The 10,477-nt window shown below is 32.7% G+C and overlaps 1 pseudogene; it reads left to right on the top strand.

Annotated features, from left to right (window-relative positions):
* The first annotated feature begins 7 nt into the window (after nt 1–7).
* LOC108477832 (origin of replication complex subunit 6-like) lies at nt 8–10,241 on the top strand (annotated as a pseudogene).
* Nucleotides 10,242–10,477: the final 236 nt, after the last annotated feature.

The following is a 10,477-nucleotide window of genomic DNA, read 5'->3' on the forward strand; positions in this document are numbered from 1 at the left end:
TGGAAAAATGTCTTACCGTTTCAATTTCTGTAAGACATTTTCTCGTGCTTCTCCTTCATCCAGGTAAGGCCCTTTCTCTTGCTGCTGTTCAATTTCCGTTCTCTTGCTGCTGGTATTTCGTTTCCTTTCTCCCTCTCTTTCCCTCTTTCTCATGCAATCTCTCTCTCTCTTTTTCACAGGCATTTTCCTTTTCCTGCTATTATTTTATACTCAGATTTTCACTAACTTGGGAAAAAATGGTGCTTCAGAACAAAGCTGGATATTAGGGAATTGGGGATTCAATTTGGATGTGTTAGGCTCATACCTTTTGTGAAGAAGGGCTTATCTCTGTAAGATCCTTTTCCATTTCATATATTATTTTTGTTTATCTGATTACATTTCCATATCATTTATGTGTTTGGAAAAATGCCTGAATGGGTAAGTCCCAATAGATAATCTTTAATTGCTAGGATTGTTACAATCGACGACTCTTCATTTGATATTTAGATGTTATGTTATCTTATGCTTTTCCTTTACCATCCTTTGAACTGTTTGAGTGACTTAATTTGTCAGCTACAAGGATCGATTTTTGGCATCATTGCCTTCTTCCAGCGAAAGCCGGTCAGAGACTTCACTAGGCCGGTGTTCTTCTTTGTGCCATTTTACTTATGCACTAAAAACACAAGGTAATGTGCACTTAATTCATCCTATTAAATGTTTTTATTCCTCTATTTGCCTGTTTTTGACATAAATTATCTACTTCACAGCTTAAGATTGACAAGGTTAGGTTGATTGAAGCTTGTGGCACCTCTGAATCTGAGTTTTCTTGTGTAAGTAACATGTTGTTTTATTTTACTTCCCTAAATGTAATCTTTTTATTGTTAACTTATAAATGTTTAATGCACTGAACATTTTCTTGGAATTTTCAATGCAGGTCTCCACCTCCATGAAAGATCTATGTCATAATGTTTTTGGGATCTCAAGTGAGAAAAAAGATCCTAAGGAAGTGAAAGGAAACCGAGGTAGGTGTTCATTTGGACTTACCCTAGAATTGGCTGTATATAACCATGTGTATGTAAGCATTTGATGGTATCATTTGCAGTACAATTTTAGTACCATATATTGGCTTTCGATACTAGGGAATTTATTTTCTTTAAACTTTGTTTTGAGTGTCTGCAGAACTGCTAGACGTGTTACCTCAAAAAAGAAAATTTGATTATGGTGGTTATTTATCTGATGAAGGACCAGAGGTAACACTGCATTATCTGTAATATCCTGATTTTGAGCCTAGTCGGAATAGCAGTTTCGTGACCACAAAATCCGAGATAGAAATAATTATTTTATGATTATTTTTAGGTCTATGATATGATTGCATGATTGTGTGAAAATTTCGTGAAGAAATTTTATGCATAAAGTGCTTAAATTGAAATTAGGGACTAAATCGAATAATTTGTAAAACTTGCATTCTAGAAGTTTCTAGTATGAAATTGTTTTGAAATATTAATTAGGAGGTCTTAAATAGAAATTTTACCAATTTCTAAGTCTATGGACAAAAATTGGACATGGATGGAATTTTTGGAAAGTTTAATAGTAAGGGCATTTTGGTCATTTAGGGTAAAATGAATTAAAATACAAAATTAAAGCCAATTTTGCTCATCTTCAACCCCATGGCCGAATATAGCAAGGAGAAACCATGTCTAGGGTTTTCAAGCTTCCAAGCTCGATTGTAAGTCCGTTCTAGCCTCGTTTTAATGATTTTTACGTTTTGGAGTCCCAGAGCTCGATTAAGCTTATGCTAGCAATAATTTAACCTCGGGTTTATATTTGGAAAAATACCCATAGGTGAAATTTGTGTATTTTGGTGTTTTATGATAGAATATGAGGTTTTAAATTATGTTAGACAACTTGTGCTACTCGGTTTTAAGCGAAAACTAGCAAAAGGGCTTAATCGGTAAAAATACCTAATAGTCATAAGTACATGTTAGAGTGAGAATTTGATGTTGCCATAGAAGGGAAAAATGATCAGCATGTCATAAAACATAAGAAAATAGGCTGAAGTTTAATTTACGAGCTTTGGGGCAAAAGTGTAAATATGCAAAAGTTTAAGGGCAAAACTGTAATTTTTCCAAAATATGATTTTTGGGTCAATTTGAATAATGTGAGTCCTAATTAGACTATATTTTAAATGATAGAGCAAGGAAAACTGAAATTTGGGCTAAAATGGAAAAATACCAAGTTGTGGACGAAATGGTAAAAGTAGCCATTTTCGCATATGAGGTAAGTTCATGTGTAAATAATGTAGCATAATTGTTATTTTAAGTTATTGATGTTAATTATATGATATGCTGATTTTTTATCGTGAAATATTATGCTTTGTGGTTAATGTTGAGTAATATGCAAATTATGTTTACTACTTGATAAATATGAATTGCTACCGAGTATCGGTTCCGATATTCCATGGAAGACGGCAATGTGAGATCGAGGAAAAAAGACCGTTTGAACCTTAGGAATAGATTAGGATACAAGTGACATGTCACTAGGATGGTTGAGCATCCGAACTCGTTGAGTTGAGTCCGAGTTCACTTATGGATGCGAATGTCCGAACTCGTTGAGTTGAGTCCGAGTTCGTGAAATGTAACTAGGCATCCGAACTTGTTGAGTTGAGTCCGAGTTCACTTATGGATGCGAACGCCCAAGCTCGTTGAGTTGAGTCCGAGTTCACTTAGGGGCGGGTTACATGATTTCTTGATTACATATGAGGCACTTATGTGCAAATTATCCGTATCCGAAGTTGTATTCGATGTGTTCAACGGGTGAAATTTCTAGTGAAATGAAAGAACACTTAAGATGCAAGCGACGTTTTGGTAAGTGTTGTGAAATGGACACTTTGGACAGGTATGTTCTTAACCCTCGGGTTAATAATAGATACAACAACGATAAAGTAGTAAGATGATGAATGATGTTTAGAAATATGATATATGTTTTGGTGATACCATGCTAAAGTTGTTTGGTATATTTGTATTGTTATGTTACTTGTTATTTACATATGAACTTACTAAGCATTTATGCTTACTCCTCCTCTTTATTTACTGTAGTTTTGAACAAGCCAGCTCGGGAATCGGGACGAATGGTCAAGGTTCGATCACACTATCCAAAGGACTTTCATCCGGTAAATGGCTTGTAAAACTTAAGTATGGCATGTATAGCAATATATTTATTTTGTGTAAATAATTTTATGATATGGCCATGATTGGTTGAGAAAATGTTTTTATTGATAAGTCATGGTGATGGTTAAATTTAGATCATGTTTGATATCATGGAAGTTTAATAGGTTATCTAGTTCATAACAACTCATGAAAAGATGAAATTTGCCTTAAAATGAATATTGCTGCAGCAATGACATGAATTTGAAAAATCACTAAAAATAGTATAAATGGAATTAAATGATGAGCAAGTTATGAAATTGAAGCTTAATGAGTCTATTTTCATATGGATAAAAAAACAGGCATATAAATTATACTTTATGAGATATTTGAAACCTTGTGAAACAGGGCCAGAGTGATTTCTGGATCCTCTGTTCTGATTTTAAAAATTCATAATAAATTGTAAAAAAATAATTAGAAGTCATTTTTTATATTTAAAGATTCCTTATCGAGTCTAGTTTTAAGAGAAACAAACCTCGTAGTCATTGAAATTCTGTATAGAGAGATATCTGATTCGTAATACACAGATGTCAGAGTAGTCAAACCCTGAAACAGGGGAGACTTTAACTAATAAACTGTACTAATTGGCCCAACCAAAAATTCTAGAAAAAAATTAGTAAATATATATATGAGTCTAGATTTATGAAAAATTTACAGATCTTGATTTCAAGTTTCATAACTCGAGATATGATTTTTCTTGTAACTATGACGCGAGTAGCTAGAAAGCTGTGAATGTAGAAACAAAAGATTTGAAGTTCTTAATTTGATAAATTATGTTCGGTAACTCCTCAAGCTCGACTCCAGCGACGGTTTCGGGCATGGGGGCGTTACATTTTGTGGTATCAGAGCAGGTTTAGTCGGTTCTCGGGCTAACCTAGCATGTGTAAAAGTTTAGCTATACATGCCACTGATCTGCGATAGTGTGATGTGTTCCGACGCGTATGAGTACCGTCTTATTTAGACAGGGTACTCTCCAACCGAGCTGCGCCGACCATGTTCAATGTTATGTGAAGGTATTTGAGTAAAATTATGATTATGATAAGTCTCGGTTCAGAAAAGTATGAATAAAAGTTTATGATACATATGTGATAAATATTCATATTTGCTTCATACTCATATGATGTAGTGTATATGGCTTACTTGATAAGATGAACGGAATAAATAGAAAGTAGTAGAGGTATGAATAAAAGTCATAATATTATGATACGAATGAAAATGTCCTTGTCTTGATTTGGACGTCGAGTGTTGATGAATGCTAATGATATATAATTTTTATGAGATAAAGGATTATAATGAAATGAACTTATTTATGTTAAATTGTTGGATTGAATTATATGATTGTAATGATATGTACATGATGATGCACGAAATGAAAGTTGTGATTGTGATGCAAATATCTATGTTTGTTTGGTCTTATATGATGTCATGAGCATGACTTAATTTAATTAAATGAATGGATAAGTAAAGCTATCTAGAAAAACATAGAATGTATGCATAAGTATATTGTCTAAATGGACAATAGCAAAATTTGTGTAAGCCAACATGAATGTTGCATTGCCTGAATGAATGACATGATTTTGATGATGTTGCTATGATGATGGGAGTTATGTCATATGTGTATGTATAAGAAAGTCGAGTCAGAGGTCCTACAACCCTCCCCTTATCAAGTGGTACTTATAATGGAATTTCATGAGATTTGTATTGAATAAGTTTCGGTTGAGAACCCAAAGAGTTCAATGATAGAATAATTATAAGTATGATCGAGGATTGAAAATGAGCTGATAAGTAAAGTCGAGTCGATAAAGTATCGGATTGACGTAAAGATTATTGGAGTTATGCATCGTCCCGTTAGAAAAGGAATTCTCCTTGGTAAACCGAATTACTCGGTGCAAGGTCGAGAAAAGTGTAAATCGAAATTTATTCAGAACTGGCCTTCTTTAGTGAATGGTTTAATATGAAATTTGTGACGGCAGAACTAGTTGGGGAAATGATAATTGAAATGTGAACTATCTGAGTGTGACAGTAATGACTGGACAAATTTAGCAGTCTCTTTTGAGATGTTCTATGTGTTTACCCGTTCTCAAAAATATTTCTATGGCTATTGATCTTCTGAAGAAATTCTTATTATATGGGAATGTCTTTTAATCCTGGTGTTGGATAAAAGCATTGGTAATCTGACTGGTTTATAATTTGTATTGCTCTATTTCATCGGGTATTCTATTCCATTTCGTCTGATAAGAATTGATGAGAGAATACATATGATATTATGATTCTGTTTCTTCTACTTGATGCTTCATCTGATATATATGTATGGGAAGATATATTGTTCTTGTTATATTTGATTCCAGTGGGATTAAATGATGTTTTCTTTTGGACTTTCTTTCTTTGAAGAATTATCGGGGTATTCTGTATTTTCTCTATGAGTTTGGTTTTCGATTCTTCGGTATAGTATCGTATCTTGGATTTCTTTATTCGGTTTCCTTGTTATCTTTGTTCCATAATTTGTCAATTATGACTCGTGTTCGAAGTACGTTCTTCAGCTCGTGCTAATCATGTCAAATATGACTATACTTCTAATTTGATCTTGGTAATGTGGTGATTTTAGTATTGGGATTTTTTTTTCTAATTTCTGTGTAAGGATTTGACATCAGTAAGCGATAAAAGCGCGAGTTTCAGTCGGTATGGTGAATTATCTATTTGAAAGATTTCATGTGACAATTATTTCAAGATTATTTTTCCCAAGTCTGATAATAGAATTTTATTTTGTACAGATAAAAGAGTAAATAGTCTGAACGAGAAGTGTATATTTATTGGAAAGAGTTGGATATTAGTTAAAATCACTACGAATGATAAGGTTTTCGTCTTGTGAAAGCTGAAAAGTTTATTACATGTTGACAAAGTTTGGATAGATGAGAATATTAGTAACCGAAGCGTCTGAAGTAGACTAGTCTACATTGAGTAAAGACTTCCTGACTTTCAGTAATGTACTGTTGTATGAATTGTGATGTGTTTCAAGATAGTGAGGAAATGTGATAGTTTAGAGCATTCGATGTTACATAAAATCGGAGTTGTTAAAGGGGTTAAAGCCGAACATTGGGATCTATCAAAATTATCCTTGCCAGTGTTGATATTGGGATGGAAATGAGAAGGATTATTCTTGAGGCCATATCAGAATTATTTCCATGGCGGAAAGAGGAGAATGTGATGTATCCTATTGTTAAATGTTTGGCGAGATCTATAAATCATATCGGTATTGAATGAATTCCTACTCATCAGATTCATGGAATTTCAGGTCTTTTTGATTGTTTAATTTCTTGGAATTCTAGTCTCCATTAACCAAATTGAGATCTGGTTTTATGTCAAGATGACAAGGGAAACGGAGAAGGGTTGAAAATTTAAGAACAATTAAGAGATGAGTTCGTAAACTTTCAGAATATATGAGAAATTAATGAGATATATTGGAGGCACCGCCTGAGTGAAAGTTCTTCAGCACCGAATATGAAATTGAGGAATCTAAGTGAAGAACACTTTTCTGGTAAGATTTTCGGGGACGAAAATCCCTAAAGGGGGGAGAGTTGTAATATCCTGATTTTGGGCCTAGTCGGAATAGCGGTTTCGTGACCACAAAATACGAGATAGAAATAATTATTTTATGATTATTTTAAGGTCTATGATATGATTGCATGGTTGTGTGAAAATTTCGTGAAGAAATTTTATGCATAAAGTGCTTAAATTGAAATTAGGGACTAAATCGAATACTTTGTAAAACTTGCATTCTCGAAGTTTCTAGTATGAAATTGTTTTGAAATATTAATTAGGAGGTCTTAAATAGAAATTTTACCAATTTCTAAGTCTATAGACAAAAATTGGACATAGATGGAATTTTTGGAAAGTTTAGTAGTAAGGGCATTTTGGTCATTTAGGGGTAAAATGAATTAAAATACAAAATTAAAAGCCAATTTTGCTCATCTTCAACCCCATGGACGAATATAGCAAGGAGAAACCATGGCTAAGGTTTTTCAAGCTTCCAAGCTCGATTGTAAGTCCGTTCTAGCCTCGTTTTTAATGATTTTTACGTTTTTGGAGTCCCGGTAGCTCGATTAAGCTTATGCTAGCAATAATTTAACCTAGGGTTTATATTTGAAAAAATACCCATAGGTGAAATTTGTGTATTTTGGTGTTTTATGATAGAATATGAGGTTTTAAATTATGTTAGACAACTTGTGCTACTTGTTTTAAGCGAAAACTAGCAAAAGGGCTTAATCGGTAAAAATACCTAATAGTCATAAGTACATGTTAGAGTGAGAATTTGATGTTTCCATAGAAGGGAAAAATGATCAGCATGTCATAAAACATAAGAAAATAGGTTGAAGTTTAATTTACGAGCTTTGGGGCAAAAGTGTAAAGATGCAAAAGTTTAGGGGCAAAACTATAATTTTGCTAAAATATGATTTTGGGTCAATTTGAATAATGTGAGTCCTAATTAGACTATATTTTAAATGATAGAGCAAGGAAAACTGAAACTCGGGCTAAAATGGAAAAATACCAAGTTGTGGACGAAATGGTAAAAGTAGCCATTTTCGCATACGAGGTAAGTTCATGTGTAAATAATGTAGCATAATTGTTATTTTTAAGTTATTGATGTTAATTATATGATATGCTGATTTTTTTATCGTGAAATATTATGCTTTGTGGTTAATGTTGAGTAATATGCAAATTATGTTTACTACTTGATAAATATGAATTGCTACCGAGTATCGGTTCCGATATTCCATGGAAGATGGCAATGTGAGATCAAGGAAAAAGCCCGTTTGAACCTTAGGAATATATTAGGATACAAGTGACATGTCACTAGGATGGTTGAGCATCCGAACTCGTTGAGTTGAGTCCGAGTTCACTTATGGATGCGAATGTCCGAACTCGTTGAGTTGAGTCCGAGTTCGTGAAATGTAACTAGGCATCCGAACTCGTTGAGTTGAGTCCGAGTTCACTTATGGATGCGAACGCCCGAGCTCGTTGAGTTGAGTCCGAGTTCACTTAGGGGCGGGTTACATGATTTCTTGATTACATATGAGGCACTTATGTGCAAATTATCCGTATCCGAGTTGTATTCGATGTGTTCAATGGGTGAAATTTCTAGTGAAATGAAAGAACACTTAAGATGCAAGCGACGTTTTGGTAAGTGTTGTGAAATGGACACTTTGGACAAGTATGTTCTTAACCCTCGGGTTGATAATAGATACAACAACGATAAGGTAGTAAGATGATGAATGATGTTTAGAAATATGATATATGTTTTGGTGATACCATGCTAAAGTTGTTTGGTATATTTGTATTGTTATGTTACTTGTTATTTACATATGAACTTACTAAGCATTTATGCTTACTCCTCCTCTTTATTTACTGTAGTTTTGAACAAGCCAGCTCGAATCGGGATGGGTCAAGGTTCGATCACACTATCCAAAGGACTTTCATCCGGGTAAATGGCTTGTAAAACTTAAGTATGGCATGTATAGCAATATATTTATTTTGTGTAAATAATTTTATGATATGGCCATGATTGGTTGAGAAAATGTTTGATATTGATAAGTCATGGTGATGGTTAAATTTAGATCATGTTTGATATCATGGAAGTTTAATAGGTTATCTAGTTCATAACAACTCATGAAAAGATGAAATTTGCCTTAAAACAGAATATTGCTGCAGCAATGACATGAATTTGAAAAATCACTAAAAATAGTATAAATGGAATTAAATGATGAGCAAGTTATGAAATTGAAGCTTAATGAGTCTATTTTCATATGGATAAAAAAACAGGCATATAAATTATACTTTATGAGATATTTGAAACCTTGTGAAACAGGGCCAGAGTGATTTCTGGATCCTCTGTTCTGACTTTAAAAATTCATAATAAATTGTAAAAAAATAATTAGAAGTAATTCTTTATATTTAAAGATTCCTTATCGAGTCTAGTTTTAAGAGAAACAAACCTCATAGTCATTTAAATTCTGTATAGAGAGATATCTGATTCTTAATACATAGATGTCAGAGTAGTCGAACCCTGAAACAGTGGAGACTTTAACTAATAAACTGTACTAATTTGCCCAACCAAAAATTCTAGAAAAAAATTAGTAAATAGATATATGAGTCTAAATTTAGGGAAAATTTACGGATCTTGATTTTGAGTTTCGTAACTCGAGGTATGATTTTTCTTGTAACTGTGATGCGAGTAGCTAGAAAGCTGTGAATGTAGAAACAAAAGATTTGAAATTCTTAATTTGATAAATTATGTTAGGTAACTCCTCAAGCTCGACTCCGGCGACGTTTTCGGGCGTGGGGGCGTTACATTATCTGTAATATTAGTTTACTAAATGTCGGATGAAGTAGGATTCATTGTTTTCTATATATGAATCATTGTGTTTTGGCTTTTGTAACAATTTCTGCAATATAATCTATCTATTTAATTGATTGTACTGAATAAGTGCTTGGAATAATTGTATGAAATTATTGTTTCATGATCTGAATCAATGATGAGGCTTCTATTATATCATTCAAGAGATTAAAATCTTTAATGTCTAAGCTCTGCATGGGTTTTTCATTGGTCTTGCAGCAGCCTTTCTTGGTGATTCTAAGTCTTTGATGCTTAGTAAGGCAGACAGTTATAATTTCTAAGAGAATTTGAACCATTTGAGATTTAATCTCAGCGCTAAAAGCTACTAGAAGTTTGTGATATTGTTCTTGAAAACAACATTTGTTTATTTTCTTGTGCATCAAAATATTGTAGGGCTAACGTGAACCTCTTGCAGCTTTCAAGTTACAAGCGAGCAAAGAAAATGGAGAAAGGTGGTTATGAAGAGTGGAAATCATCTGTTCTATCATCTAACAAAAAAAAACACAAAAATTTTCTCAATGTTGAAGATATTGATACTTTTATGTGGTGTAATATTTAGTTATGCACTTGGACAATGTTGTTATTATGTGGTGTACTACTAATTATGCATTTGGATAATATTATTAATTTCTAATATTAATTGTGGTATGGAAGCTAATTTATAATTATTCAATCCTTGTTTTTTATTTTTTTAACACAATTACAAATAATTTATTTGACTTTAGTTGTTTTCAATTTATGAAGGTTAATATTGTAGCTTAATAATTGAGTATTATTATATATTTAATTCAATTTATTTATTTATAAATAAATCATTGCAATATATGTAAAAACAATTTAAAATATAAAATTGATTAATATGTATATAAATTTATTAATATATGTAAAAATAACTTTTACGGAA

The sequence above is a fragment of the Gossypium arboreum genome, chromosome 12 (assembly GCF_025698485.1).
Source record: "Gossypium arboreum isolate Shixiya-1 chromosome 12, ASM2569848v2, whole genome shotgun sequence".
Taxonomy (NCBI): Eukaryota; Viridiplantae; Streptophyta; class Magnoliopsida; order Malvales; family Malvaceae; genus Gossypium; species Gossypium arboreum.